The 13,743-nt window shown below is 39.8% G+C and overlaps 1 protein-coding gene and 1 long non-coding RNA gene across 2 annotated transcripts in view; one reads left to right on the top strand and one right to left on the bottom strand.

Moving 5' to 3' along the window:
* Positions 1 to 866: 866 nt before the first annotated feature.
* On the bottom strand, positions 867 to 9,679 carry LOC118656911. The gene is made up of 3 exons (XR_004967759.1): positions 9,494 to 9,679; positions 2,341 to 2,455; positions 867 to 1,042 (listed from the first exon to the last, which is right to left on the bottom strand). It is a non-coding gene; the product is annotated as an uncharacterized LOC118656911 (long non-coding RNA).
* Positions 9,090 to 13,743, top strand: part of C6 (complement C6) — a 48,382-nt gene continuing 43,728 nt past the window's right edge. The window contains exon 1 of the mRNA XM_036310700.1: positions 9,090 to 9,246. The gene's annotated coding sequence lies outside the window, so the exon portion shown is untranslated. The remainder of the gene's footprint in view (positions 9,247 to 13,743) is intronic.

Raw genomic sequence — 13,743 nt, 5'->3', positions numbered from 1 at the left:
CATCGTTTATAGAAAATGCAGCTATTCGTCAGAATTTAGTTATTTTAAAATGTGACCTTGCCAAACACTTCAATTTGTTCCATTCCTTTTGTTTGTCTGTCTGCGTTGGCCACAGACCTAGTGATGCGTAGCGGATGATTGGGAACTGCTGGCTTCCACTGCGGGTTCAATACGCTGGCCATGTGCTGTTAATGGGCTTGTTAGGCTTCCAAGCATTTAACTGAAACAACTTTCTCCTTGCAGAACTTGGCAAAAATGGATATTTACGTATGTGAGCCAAGTCTCACTGCCTCTTACTCTGATTGCTGTTAAAACTTGGACTTGTTTACATGCTTCAACACAGCATTTCTTTCTTTGCCGTAGCCACAAACCTACCCATGACCCCAGTGATATCTGACCTGGACCTATGCCACCCCTCCGTTCCATGCTTCAGGTAGTGAGTGCTCTTTGCCCAGAGGATCAAATCACTGCTATCGTTGGCTTTCCGGTAGTTTCCCCCAGCCAGAATTCAGAATAAATGTTTTTCCTCCAGGTGCTTTGCCAGATCTATCTCAAGGACCTCCCATCGGCCTTCATTGCTTTATTGCCTCACTTATTAGCTATTCACATCCCAGAGAATAAACAGAGCTTAATGCAGCCCATTCAAAGCTTTCTCAACGGCCATACCTGAACTTGGGACGACCTTCCTTTCCCACCCTCTTCCCATCCATCTTATCGACTGATCTTCGATGACCTACCTCCAGGAAGCTGTCCTGATGTGGAAGCACAGTTTCTACCTTCCACTTTCCACACTGTCTTAGGAGACAGAATAAAGCGTTTTTAGTCAATATTGAACTGATTTATTCATTTCTGCAATTGCCGGTGGCTGCACGTAGCTCAGAGAAAGCAGGCGCTATGCACCATTCAGTTCACCGTGGACAGGGCTTCGGGCTGACATCCGCTGGGACACAGGCCTTGGATGAATTGGATAGGCCTCATTCTGATTGAGCAGTGCCGTGTCATACCACTGTGAAGGTGTGTGAATTGTCTTTTGAAATTGCAACTATTTGAAAATCACAAAATGTATCTTAGTTAGGATCATTTGTTCGTAAGTAACATTCAAAGTATCATAAGCAAAAAAAAAAAAGAAAGAAAGAAAAGAAAATTTATCCACAAGAAGTGGTGTGCTTTATGAAAATCAAGGAAAGTGCACTGGGCCTTATGATACTCTCTGGGGCCACATGACCTCACATCTATAAATTTCTTTGTTTCCACCTTACTTTTCTTCCTGCAGAAAGGCATCCTCCCCTTTGCCTGGCATATCAGTAAGCTTCACATCAAATCTAACTGGAACCTCTGAGTCCCCATCCCCAGCCTTGGCCCATGAAATTGGCTCATATCCAATCCTGGCCCACAGCCTTGTCCAACAGGCAGAATCACGAGACCTACAGCCAACTCAGCAGGCTCCATAGGATTCGATTTTCTGAGACAAGACTAGACACATTTTCCTCCAAGAAAGCCAAGGAGCATGAAAAAATAGGGACAAAAAAAATAGGGACAAAAAGAATGGCCTGCATTTTTGGAAGATACAGTATTTTAATAAATATTAAATAAATGCTTCTTAAGAGCTACGTAACTTGCATACTTATTTTGTTTTGTTTTCTCTCTCCTATGCGCAATAGATCGTAAATTCCACAGTCAGGATCGTTTTCTCTGTTTTACTCACTGTTCAAGTGCCTAGAATAGTGCCGTGCAGTAAACTTTTGCTGAATGAGTGACTAAAAGGCCTTGGGTAATGACACTGGTGACAGTTATAGTGAAACTGACCCAAAGACAAGAGAATAAGTGATTGCATGCACAGGAGAGCTTATGATTTCTGTGAGAGACATAATGTTCAGTACTTCTCACATTCACTTTTCTCTTTCTATCATTACCTTTTAAATAACGTTCTTGAAAGAACTAACGAAACTTATTTATCGTTTTATCTTTAAGTTTCAACATCATGTCTGATGCTCAGTGAGTAACTATAAATTGATCAGAATGGGTGAATATATACTATTGCTCCTTTGAACAGTATATTGCATGCCATGAAATTCTACCCAAATATTAAATTGTCATCATAGTAAGTTTAGGAAAATGCTATATATTAAATGTTTATGTCCCCTCAAAATGTATATGTTGAAACTAGTCCCCAGTGTGATGGTACTTGGAAGTGATTAGCTTGTGAGAGTGGAGCCCTCCTGAATGAATGGGATTTGTGCCTTTTCATAAAATAGACCTCAGAGAGCACTCTGGCCCTTTCCACTATGTGAAGTTATAGAGAGAAAACGGCTGTCTATGAATGAGGGGGTGAGCTCTCACCTGACACTGAATCTGCCAGCACCTTAATCTTGGATTATGTAGCCTCCAAGACTGTGAGAAATAAATTTCTGTTGTTGATAAGCCACCCAGTTGATGGAACTTCTGATTCAGCAGCCTGAATGAGACAGAAAAGTACCTTGGTAATAGTAGTCAAGATGCATGGGACAATTAGAGTTTCAAAAGCAAACTAGGAATTTGACTCGAGTTTAGGTAAGGCCTAACTGGTTTGGCTCAGTGGATAGAGTGTCGGCCTGGGGACTGATGGGCCCCAGGTTCGATTCCAGTCAAGGGTACATGCCGGGGGTAGTGGGCTTGAACCCCCGTAGGCATGCAGGAGGCAGCCAATCAATGATTCTCTCTAATCACTGGTGTTTCCATCTCTCTCTCCCTCTCCCTTCCTCTCTGAAATCAATATATATATATATATATATATATTTTTTTTTTTTTTTAAAAAGACTTTAGGTAAGACCCATTTGACCTCAATCAGTGTGGTTTTGTTTGTTTTTCTTGTTGCCCTGTCCCATAAGGCCCTGAGTTAAAATCTAATCCAGGTTTCTCTGTCATCTTAGAAGGGGCAAAACCTTGCAGCAGTTGGACTTGTTTTATCACAAAGTAGATTTTTATGGCACAGATGTTTCTGTTCACTCAGTTTTAGATTAGGAGTGTAAGTAACAGAGCATTCTCTTTTCCTTACAAACAATCATCAAAGGGTTTATTCAATTTAATATCATCTTTGTGCATTACTCAACAATTCAGCGAATATCTAAATATAAACAATTCTTGGAGCACTTTGCTAAAGAAAAGGTTGTTGCCTCTTATGCCAAATTAGTGAGAAACTGCATGAAATTTTATCTATGGGCATGTGTATAAGGGCATATGTAAAATTCAGCAATTTTCTTGTGAATTTATTGTGTGTACACAACTCAATTCAATTAGCATTTATTTAACTTCCATGTTAATTAATTATAAAGATGAATATTATTTAGGTCCTGTCATTAGGACCTTTGAATATATTAAATGGAGTAAGAGATAGTAGGTAATAATATAACATACCAATATTCATAATACATGGCAATTTCATCTGAGCTCCATGTACGAGGTAAAAGCTATGTAAGCTTCAAGGATGGGTGAATCATATAGTGTCTGATCTTAAGAGTGGAAGTGTTTATAAAATACAGGAAGATTTAAGAAGGAAATACATTTGGAATGGCCCTTGAAGAACAGATAAACAATGCACTAATATTTCAGAAACTGAAATTAGGGGAGAAGCAGTTTTAGGAAAGAATTACATTGGCAGGAGAAACAGGAGCCCAATTTGATGAACAGCCAGCTATCCAATTTGGCTGGATGATGAATTATGCAAAAGGAAGGAGAGAAAATAAGTGTAAAGAGGTCATATAGGATCGGATTGCTCATATAGGATCAGATTGCTCAGAGTTTCAAATGTCAGATAATGGAATTCTGGTCCTAATTGGCTGGTGTTCTGAAAAGAGCAACATTGAGATTTTGAGTAAAGTTGTATCACTGAGAAGTAAGCTCTAGAAGGAGTAACCTGGCGGAATATTTCAGGAGGAATCCTAGGACCAGTGAAGTCATTGATGCAATCTTTAACTTGTGAGTTCACTGGGGCTGGAAAGGGAGCTGTAGCCATAGACGTGGTGAAGACGTGGAGAAGATGAGAAGTACAGAGGCAAGAGACACTTCAGAGACAAGAGCCACGGGATTTAGCAGCTGGTAGGATAGCGGACGTGTGGGAGAGAGCATGCCACCACTGGACATGGTGTTCTATTTGGATCCTATTAATAAACATTGAAGACAGAGGTTGGTGGAGTAGGAAGCAATGAACCCAAATGTGATGGACAAGTCCATGGAAGTAGATAAGGTATCTGATGAAAGGAAAGGTGCTGAGGATAGACTTCCAGATGGGAAGAGAATCGTAGTGGGAGGAAAGAGAAATTTCCGGAGAGCCCTAGCTGGTTTGGCTGAGTGGCTAGAGCATCAGCCTGCAGACTCAAGGGTCCTGGGTTTGATTCTGGTCAAGGGCACATGCCGGGGTTGCAGGCTAGCTCCCCAGTGGGGGGCGTGTAGGAGGCAGCTGATCAATGATTCTCGCTCACATTAATGTTTCTATCTCTCTCTCCCCCTCTCCTTCCCTCTCTGAAATCAATAAAAATATATATTTTTTAAATTTTCCTGAGAGTTCAGGAAAAAGAAACAAAAACATGCTTCCTCTGTCCAAGAAGCCAATAGTGGATTGAGAAAAGGCCATTCCATTTGGCAATTAAGTTACTGGTGGTCATTGAGAAAATAGGACTTGTCAGCTAGTTGCATTTATAACCGAGATGGCAAAGAGTGACGTTAGAGAGGAGTGGATGGTAAGAAATCAAATGCAGCCAATTTAGACTAGCCTAACAGTTTTAGTAGTAAAGGAAAAGGGAAAAAGAGCATGGTATCCTGAGATCCAATGCAACCTTCTATTTCCTCCATTTGAGAGTTTTGATCTATGAATCACCACGTGAAAAAACTCAATTTGCAATTTAATCTACTCACCCGTTGACAAAGTACATGCTAAAGGACCTGTAAAATAGATGGGGTCATTAGCCTTGGCTCTAATGAGAAATACAGTATTTTTGCTGTAATGATCAGTTGGCATGTGAATACTTAAGCATATGAAAAAGCCTTCAGGTAATCAGCAGCTTCCACTATTCATTATCTTAAGTTTGGGTCATTTTCTTGGCATAAAATACCATTTAGCTGTAAAATCTATCATCATTCGGAGAGGAATAAAGATTTTGAACAAAATACATATTCTCCTTCTGGAAAAATTATAATTGCTCCATCTTAACTTTCCATGTCCTAGCTCTAATTGCTTCCTACACCCTTCTGTTCCTTTGCAATTAAAGGCTTTTTCTACTGGTCAGTGTACATGTGAGCTCACTAGAAGCTTTCTACATTATGAAAATGTAGAGTATTTTATGTGACAGTTGCATTGCATGTCACCAGCCGTTTTAGAAGGCCTGCCTTTGCTGAAACAGCTAGGCTGGCGAACTTCGTAGTATGCTTTGTTTCTCAGCGGCATGTATCCAAATATTGCTTAGGGAACACTCATATTCTTGCACAGAGGCATACCTGAGCATAACTGCACACAAGCCTTCAATTGCTAGCTCTACAATTATTACCCATTCATCCATCCCAAGTAAGACTATTTTTACCTCCTAGAACTGGACCCTGGGGTTATAGTGCTTAGAGAATCTCCCCTCTAAATTGCAGGGTTAAGAAAAATTTTCCTTTAAAGGGCCAAATAGTAAATATTTTTGGCTTTGCAGGCCATACAATCTCTGTTACAACTACTCAACTCTATTGTCCTGTATAATAAAAGGCTAATATTCAAATCGACCAAACGGTGGAACAACTGGTCACTATGATGTGCACTGACTACCAGGGGGCAGATGCTCAATGCAGGAGCTGGCCTCTGGTGGTCAGTGCACTCCCACAGAGAGAGCGCTGCTTAGCCAGAAGCCCTGAGCCAGGCTCACGGCTGGCAAGTGCAGCCTCGGTGGCGGGAGCCTCTCCCCACTCTGCGGCAGCACTAAGAACCCCTTTGGGGATGTCTGACTGCCGGCTTAGGCCCACTCCCTGGGCCTCTAGTTGTAATATAAAAGCTGTAGTTTGCCAACCCTGCTCTAGAAAAGGACCCTGAGTAGATATGTTGTTTGATCATCCATAAGGACCCAAGATGGGGAACCCAAACCTACATGATTGAAAAGATGCTCGATTCTCAGTTGATACCAGATCAGTTCTGGTATTTGGATCACAGACATTTGCACTCCACCTGAAGAATTCCTCCATACCACCTTCACCTCTCTCCACCTGTGTTTGTCCTGTGCCATGGCGCATGGCCTTCTCACTTCTCTGTCCTGTAGCCCACATTGCTTAACAACCCTATTTAGGTTAACTTATTGGCTCCTGACTTTCATCTCTTTAGGTTATGACTTTTAAGAATTTGCCTTTAGTTCCAAACACCATGACCTATAAAAAATGTATTTAATTTTAGGGCCTCAAACAACCAACTAAAAAAGAAGTGTATATATTTAAATGATATATTTTATTACTAGTCACCAAATATCTTCCCTTCTATTTATCATGTAATACACTCACAGTGAAGCTGCTACACCAGCTTAAAGTATCTTCAACACACCGTTCGCTCTGCTTTCCTTCTTGGCTTGAAATTTCAGTCTTTAAAGTCTCCATGTAGTGTGGGAGAAAGAAAACATACTATAAATCAGACACCTGTTTTCTGGTTCTGACTTATACTGGTTTGGGGCACGTTCCTACCCCGCATGTCAAAGTGTGTTGCTTCAGAGGATCTGCTGAGAGCATCATTCCCCTCCACATGGTGAAAATGTAAGTTATTTGAGGAATATTTTTAGCTCTATTCCATATTGAGAATATAACTAATATTTTTAAAGAAGCTTCCTACTGTTTTCAAAAAAGTGTGAAAAACATTTATTTTACAAATGAGGAAACTGTTTCAATGAAGTGACTTATTGAAGATCACACAACTGGTTATTGCAGAATCAAAAGTAAAATATAAGCCTCGATGTTCTCAATTCCTATAGTTTTCTTTTTTCTATTGCACTATTTTGTTCCACTTTACCTTACTGTAATATCCATGTTAGCCAGTCTCAACCTATACTGCGAGCCTTTCATAGAAGCATAATCATCATTAGATGTAAAAAAACCCCACCTGCTTTACCATTATTTAAACCTTCCCAAATTAAACATTCTATTTGCTTTTCCTGGTATGTAGAAACAATTTTTTCTACAATAAACTTATATCCAGCAATCTTACTAAAATCTTACTAAATTAATTTATAATCCTAATATGTGTCTGTGAATTCTTTGGGATTTTCTACACACACAATCAAGTTGTCTACAAGAAATACCACTTACTTTCTTTTCGATGTTATGTCTTTTATTTCTCTTCTTTCCTATTGCACTGGATAGGAACTCCAGTACAGGATTGAATAAAAGGAGATAGCTGGCATTCTTATCTCTCTTCTCATCTTAAGAAGAAAGGGTTCAAAGTTTTTCCATTAACTATGAGGGTAGCCTCAAATTTTGGGTAGATACTCTGTCAGATTAAAAAAGTTGTCATCTGTTCCTAATTTGATAAAAGGTCCTATCAGGAAGACGTGTTGAGTTTTAATCAATGCCTTTCTGCATTTATTAAGTGGTAGGTTTTGGAGTTTTATTTACTTTATTCTACCTCAAACCATTTATAAAACACAGTGTAACAGCAGAATATTAAAGAACACCTTATAAAATATAAAACTATAATTTCTTAAACAAAACAATATCATAAGGAAAAGAAAAACTATCCAAAGCAAAAACTATCAGAGGAAAATAAACATATTAGATTACATCAAAATTAAGATTTTTCTCTTTAGTCATAGACACCACAGATAAAATGAACACATGGGTAAAAGAAGAAATCTGCAAAATCCAAAGTTTATAAGACATTAGTATCTAGAATGTATGGGGCATACCTGAAAATCAGACAACAAAAGTAAGTAAAGAAATACAGTAGAAAAATAATCAGGAAATATGAGTTCTTAATTCACAGATAGAAAATTAGAATGTCTGGAGACAATAAAAGGATGCTGAAGTTCACTACGGATCACAGACAAGCTATTTAAATAACCATGAGATACCACCATGAGATAACATCAGCAGGTTGGCTAACGGCAAAGGCTGCTAAGAACTCGCTAGTGAGAAGCCCCCATAGGTGCTGGTAAGAGTGTAAAGGTACGTAGTTTTCTAAAGAGCAACCCAAAAGTCTTTAGACATTTTCTCACAGGTCCACAGGAAAGAGTTCCCTGAGTTTCTAGTTGCAGGAGCTGCAGGCCAGAGAAGCGCACACTAAGAGAGTGGGTGAGTAAAATATGGTTGGCACGATGAATGTCTATGCTCCTGTAGGTTTACATCCACTAAGGCTCAGAACCATAATGTTGAATGAAGAAAATAAGAAATCAAAGAAGACCTTTAGCAAAATGCCATTTCTATAAATTACAAAAAATACACATGGGAAATGAGACTTTGTCCTTTTGAAGGATACACATATATCTAAATAATCATGTGAAGGACAAACACCAAATACATTAATACATGTAACTAATCTGGGAAAAGAAATGACACAAGATCTTGGGGATAAATAGTGAAATAAAATAAAATAGAAGATTTTGCACAGGCCAATCATGATATGGTTCTATAAACTGTGGAATGGGATCAATTCTGTACATTTAAATCTTTAAATAAGTGTGTGATGGCATTTAAAAATTATATATATGTGTATTCATATGTATACTTATACAGGGACACATACACTTACACCTTATATGACCAAAAATATATATGATTTTCCTTTTCACACTTTTCATATTTTCTAAATCTCCCTCAACAAATATTCTATAATCAGAAAAAGAGTAAGAATCTATACATATTGTAATGAAATGAACATTCCTAAAGGAGAAGGGAAAGGAAATTTTAAGCAATGTATTCTCAAGAGTTTTTAAAATAGAGTCAGAGATTTCTTTTCTCTGCAGTAGCAATACTTATCGCAATATCCCTTGACTGGGAAAACCATTGAAAATTCAAGTCCCTGTGGGATATGTCACTCTTAAGTTTCCAGGTAACTGCCGACTGAAGCAATCATTTACAAAGTCCAGAGTCTCCATGGGATGTTTGTGTAACACACTGCAGGTGAGTTAGGTCCCTGCGATATGACGGCATTCCCTCCTGCTGGCTTGTCTGGATTATCATTTCCACCCTTTTTGTTGTGAGCACCTATTGTGTCCTCGGGCATTTGCAGATTCGATCCCTGGCCACCACGAGCTCTGTTTAAAGGTGAGTGCTATAATGATTTCATTTGTAATTTTAATATTTCAACATTGTAGATTGTGTTTCCAACAAACTTATCCTTTCATGTGCAAAAATTACATAACTCAGATTGTGGCCATTTCTCTTTCTTTTTAAAACATAAGCAATAGCTACTTTGCTTAAATATCAAAAGAACCAAAGGTTCATGTTTCTTAAGGAAATTTTCTTCCAGAAACTACCTTGTGGTTTGCGATTAAAAGCAAAGCAAACATACCCTTTGGCGAGTGATCAGTCTTGTGCCTGGGCTCCTGGGTCTGCACTAGCAATGGTAAATAGCATGTCTCGAGCCCCTGCGGTACACACAGAAGAAAGAAAAACAAGAAATAAGAGATTTTAAAAGTTTACATGGAGATGGAAAGGAAGAAGCTGTACTTGAGAGCAAACTAGCTCATCCGCTGAACCTGTTGGGTAAGAGGCACTGAACTGCCTTACAGACAAATCCGTCAAGGGAGGGTAAACAGGTCAAAATCAGATGGACTTCGCGCTACACTAAAATTCTTTAAATGCTCACAAAGCCATTTCCATTGATTCAGTGGGATCACAGATTCTGAGGGTTCAGGAGTGGATGCCAATGGTGAGAAACCTGCAGAATCGCTGCCCTTCTCCCAGGGTCCTGCAGTGGAAGATCTTTCCTCACTGTCTTCCTCTACCTCTGGGCATTCTTTTGTTCTGAGTTTATATGACAATTGTGTGGCAATGGGTAAGTAAAATGTCCTTACATCACTTTAGATAGCCCCAAGTGCCTAGAGATGTTGAAAGTTAACAAATAAGGAAGCATTGGATATTATATGCTAGGCCATAAATAAAAAAAAATCGTAATTACCTTTATTTGAATAAAAACGATATTTTTAACATAAAGTAATTTCTCTTTATAACAACAGAATGTTAAAAAAGGAGACACTACCAATTAGCTCTTTTATGAGCATCTCCTCAAATAAGAAGCTCTTTTTTTAAAATCCTCATCCAAGGAGTGAGGATATTTTTTTCCATTGACTTTTAGAGAGAGTGGAAGGGAAGGAGGAGGGGGAGAAAGAGAATGGCTCATCCATATGAGAGACTCATCGATTGGTTGCCTCCCACATGTGCCCTGACTGGAGGTGGGAATCGAACCTGAAATCCAGATAGGTGACCTTGACTGGGAATTGAATCCACAATCCATGCATAGGCCAGTGCTCTAATGACTGAGCTGCTGGCCAGGGCTCAAATAAGAAGCTTTGACATACCATCTTAATTTAGAGCAGTTTCCAAATTGCTTCAGAACAGTTATAGCCAAAGAGGAGATAAGACTATTTTTATCTTGTGCAGCTTTCAGTGAGAACTGATATGAAATCCACCTATACTTTTCCAGCTTTGGGAAGTTCAAACAGATAGTGGGTGCTGCGGATGGAGAATTGGAAACCTCTTGTACTTCAACTTCTCCCAATCACACACTGATCACACAAAGTGCTTTAAGAAGTTCTCTTCTGTACAGTTAAGAGAATTATTCTGGAGGAAATCTATTTCTTCCAAACCCAGTAAGAAAGACAAATAAGCAAACAACAGCAACAACAGCCACCCCCTGTGTGTAGGTTTCCTTGTTGAAGCAGTCCTGTGTAAGAAGACCCCAAATGGGGGATGGGCTGGGGATTGGGTGGTGGTCTGTCTAGTGGTCTGTCAGCTCCTCAGGGCCTTTTATTTACTTACTAGAGGCCCGGTGCATGAAATTTGTGCATGGGGGATGGATCCCCTCAGCCCAGCCTGCACCTCTCCAATCTGGGACCCCCTCGGGGGATGTCCAACTGCCGGTTTAAGCCTCATCCCAGTCTAAACCAGCAGTCGGACATCCCTCTCACAATCCTGGACTGCTGGCTCCTAATTGCTCACCTGCCTGCCTGCCTGGTTGCCCCTGACTGCCCCCCCCTGATGGCCTGGTCACCCCACGTAGCCTGCTTCTTCAGTCCTTTGGTCATCCCTCACTAACCCCCCTGCCAGCCTGGTTGTAGGCAGCCATCTTGTGAGGGTATGAGGGTTAATTTGCATATCACCTCTTTATTATATAGGATTTTAAAACATTTATCTTTATTGTTGAAAGTATTACAAATGTCTTCTTTTCTCCCCGCATTGAACCCTCTGCCTGGCACCCGGTCTGGAGCTCAGGTCTGATGTGTAGACCTCACACCATTCTGTCTGATCACAGACTAAATTCTGTCTGAGCACTCTAGTCCTACTGTCCCCGGTTCTGTGCTGCTGAGGGAAACCAGGAAAGCTGAGCTACTCTACCAGTGAACTAAAGCAGGCAGGCAAGTGCAGAGACCAGCTTAGTCATTGACATCCTGGGCCTGCAGCAGCTTACCTATGAGTTAGATACAAAAGCTTAGGTGAAAATCATGGGAAGCATCTCCAATCTCTGTCTACTGTACCCAGACAGTGACCATGGATTCTATTTTTTTGTCTCTCACTCAGTGCCCAGCAGCACACAATAGATACTCAACTGTGCAGATTCCATTTGAAATGGAAGGACGTATTTAGTCATATGCCAATAAGTTTGGTTGTTTTTATTCCAGCATTCTTCTCTGAGTTTGTAGGAAAATTCAAAAGCTTACTGATATATTAAGAACAAATGTTCTCATTTTTTAACATATTGGAGACATAATTTTTATATCTGATCTCAAGCTTTTGGCTTAAACAAAAATTTATGAAACAATGAGCCCTATTTTTTTTTATATTTTATTGATTTTTTACAGAGAAGAAGGGAGAGGAATAGAGAGTTAAAAACATCGATGAGAGAGAAACATCGATCAGCTGCTTCCTGCAAACCCCTTACTGGGGATGTGCCTGCAACCAAGGTACATGCCCTGGATTAGAATCGAACCTGGGACCCTTCAGTCTGCAGGCCGGCTCTCTATCCACTGAGCCAAACCAGTTAGGGCGAGTTCTATTTTTTTTTTAACTGACATATTCTTTCATCACAACTAAGAAATGTAAAATAACCTGGCCGGTGTGGCTCAGTGGATGAGCATCGGCCTATGAACCAGGATGTCATGGTTCGATTCCTAGTCAGGGCACATGCCCAGGGCTCAATCCCCAGTAGGAAGGCATGCAGCAGGCAGTTGATCTCTCATCATTGATGTTTACATCTCTCACTTGATCTTAGCCAAAAGGCCGAGAAGCGATGATGATGTTTACATCTCTCTATCCTTCTCCCTTCCTCTCTCTGAAATCAATAAAAACAATTTTTAAAAATTGGAGTTAAAAACAAATTAATGTCTACATTGCTTTGAATATTTAATATCAAAACATATTTTAATCTTCACATGATCCTTGATGTAATTCAAAGAGCCCCTAGTTTTGAAAAATACATGACTGACAGCTACAACCCTCATACCCTCACAAGATGGCTGCCTACAACCAGGCTGGCAGGGGGGTTAGTGAGGGATGACCAAAGGACTGAAGAAGCAGGCTACGTGGGGTGACCAGTACTTATTGTGATAAGTATTATTACTAATTTTAAAAGCTAATACTGAGCAGTGATCCTATGCCAAGGGTTGTTTTAAGCACTTTACATGAATTTCCTTACTGAATCCTAACAAAAACCTATGAAGAAGGAAAAATATTATTCCTTTTTTATAGATAATAAAACTAAGGTGGAGAAACAAGGTGAAGGGGATTTTATTTCTTTAAATGTGAGTCACTATATTAATTGCAGCAGTATTTTCTCTATATTTAATCATGTTGCATGTTTTGTTAGAGATATAAAGATCAACATGGCAATATGGGAGGGCAGAAATAGTTTTGAAAATTCCCTTCAATAATTCCCAGATCCTCAGCACACGGGTGGGAACTACTGGTCAAGGTTTTCTCCGACATTCAGCCACATCTGGATACATCCTCTCGTGGTCTGGGTGTAGAGCTCCAGGCATCAAGAGATGCTCCAGTAACAAAATAATTAGTGTTACTACAGATTCAGTGAAGGATGCATCTCATCAAAGAATGAGGAGTCCTGGGCTCTTACTTGTCACGTAACCTCAATGTTAATGCACCTCCTTAAGCTGCAGTTTCGTCACCTATAAAATGAGGGTGTTTAAGCTGCAGATTTCAAAGATCTGTTTCAGCTCTAACTTCTATGGCTCTAAAGGTAGAGGTAATTGGACAGTGAACTCTCTCTCTAGCTATTTTTATTGAATATATTGGGATGACATTGGTTAATAAAATTATATAGGTTTCAGATGTACAATTATATAATATATCATCTATACTTGTATTGTGTGTTCACTATCCAAAGTCAAGACTCCTTCCATCACCATTTATCCCACTTTACTCTCTTCTACTTCCCCCACCCCCTTTCCCTCTGGTAATCAGCATACTGTTGTCTGTGTCTATGAGACATTTTGTGGGTTTTTCTTGGGGGGCGGGGGGGGGGAGGGGACTTGCTTTAGCAGGTTTCCAGGATGTCAGGAAACTGAATAAAACTTCTAGCAGAATGGT

This window comes from Myotis myotis, unplaced genomic scaffold (genome assembly GCF_014108235.1).
Source record: "Myotis myotis isolate mMyoMyo1 unplaced genomic scaffold, mMyoMyo1.p scaffold_m19_p_5, whole genome shotgun sequence".
Taxonomy (NCBI): Eukaryota; Metazoa; Chordata; class Mammalia; order Chiroptera; family Vespertilionidae; genus Myotis; species Myotis myotis.
The sequence above is the reverse complement of the archived record's forward strand: the minus strand, read 5'-3'. Positions and strand labels throughout refer to the sequence as shown.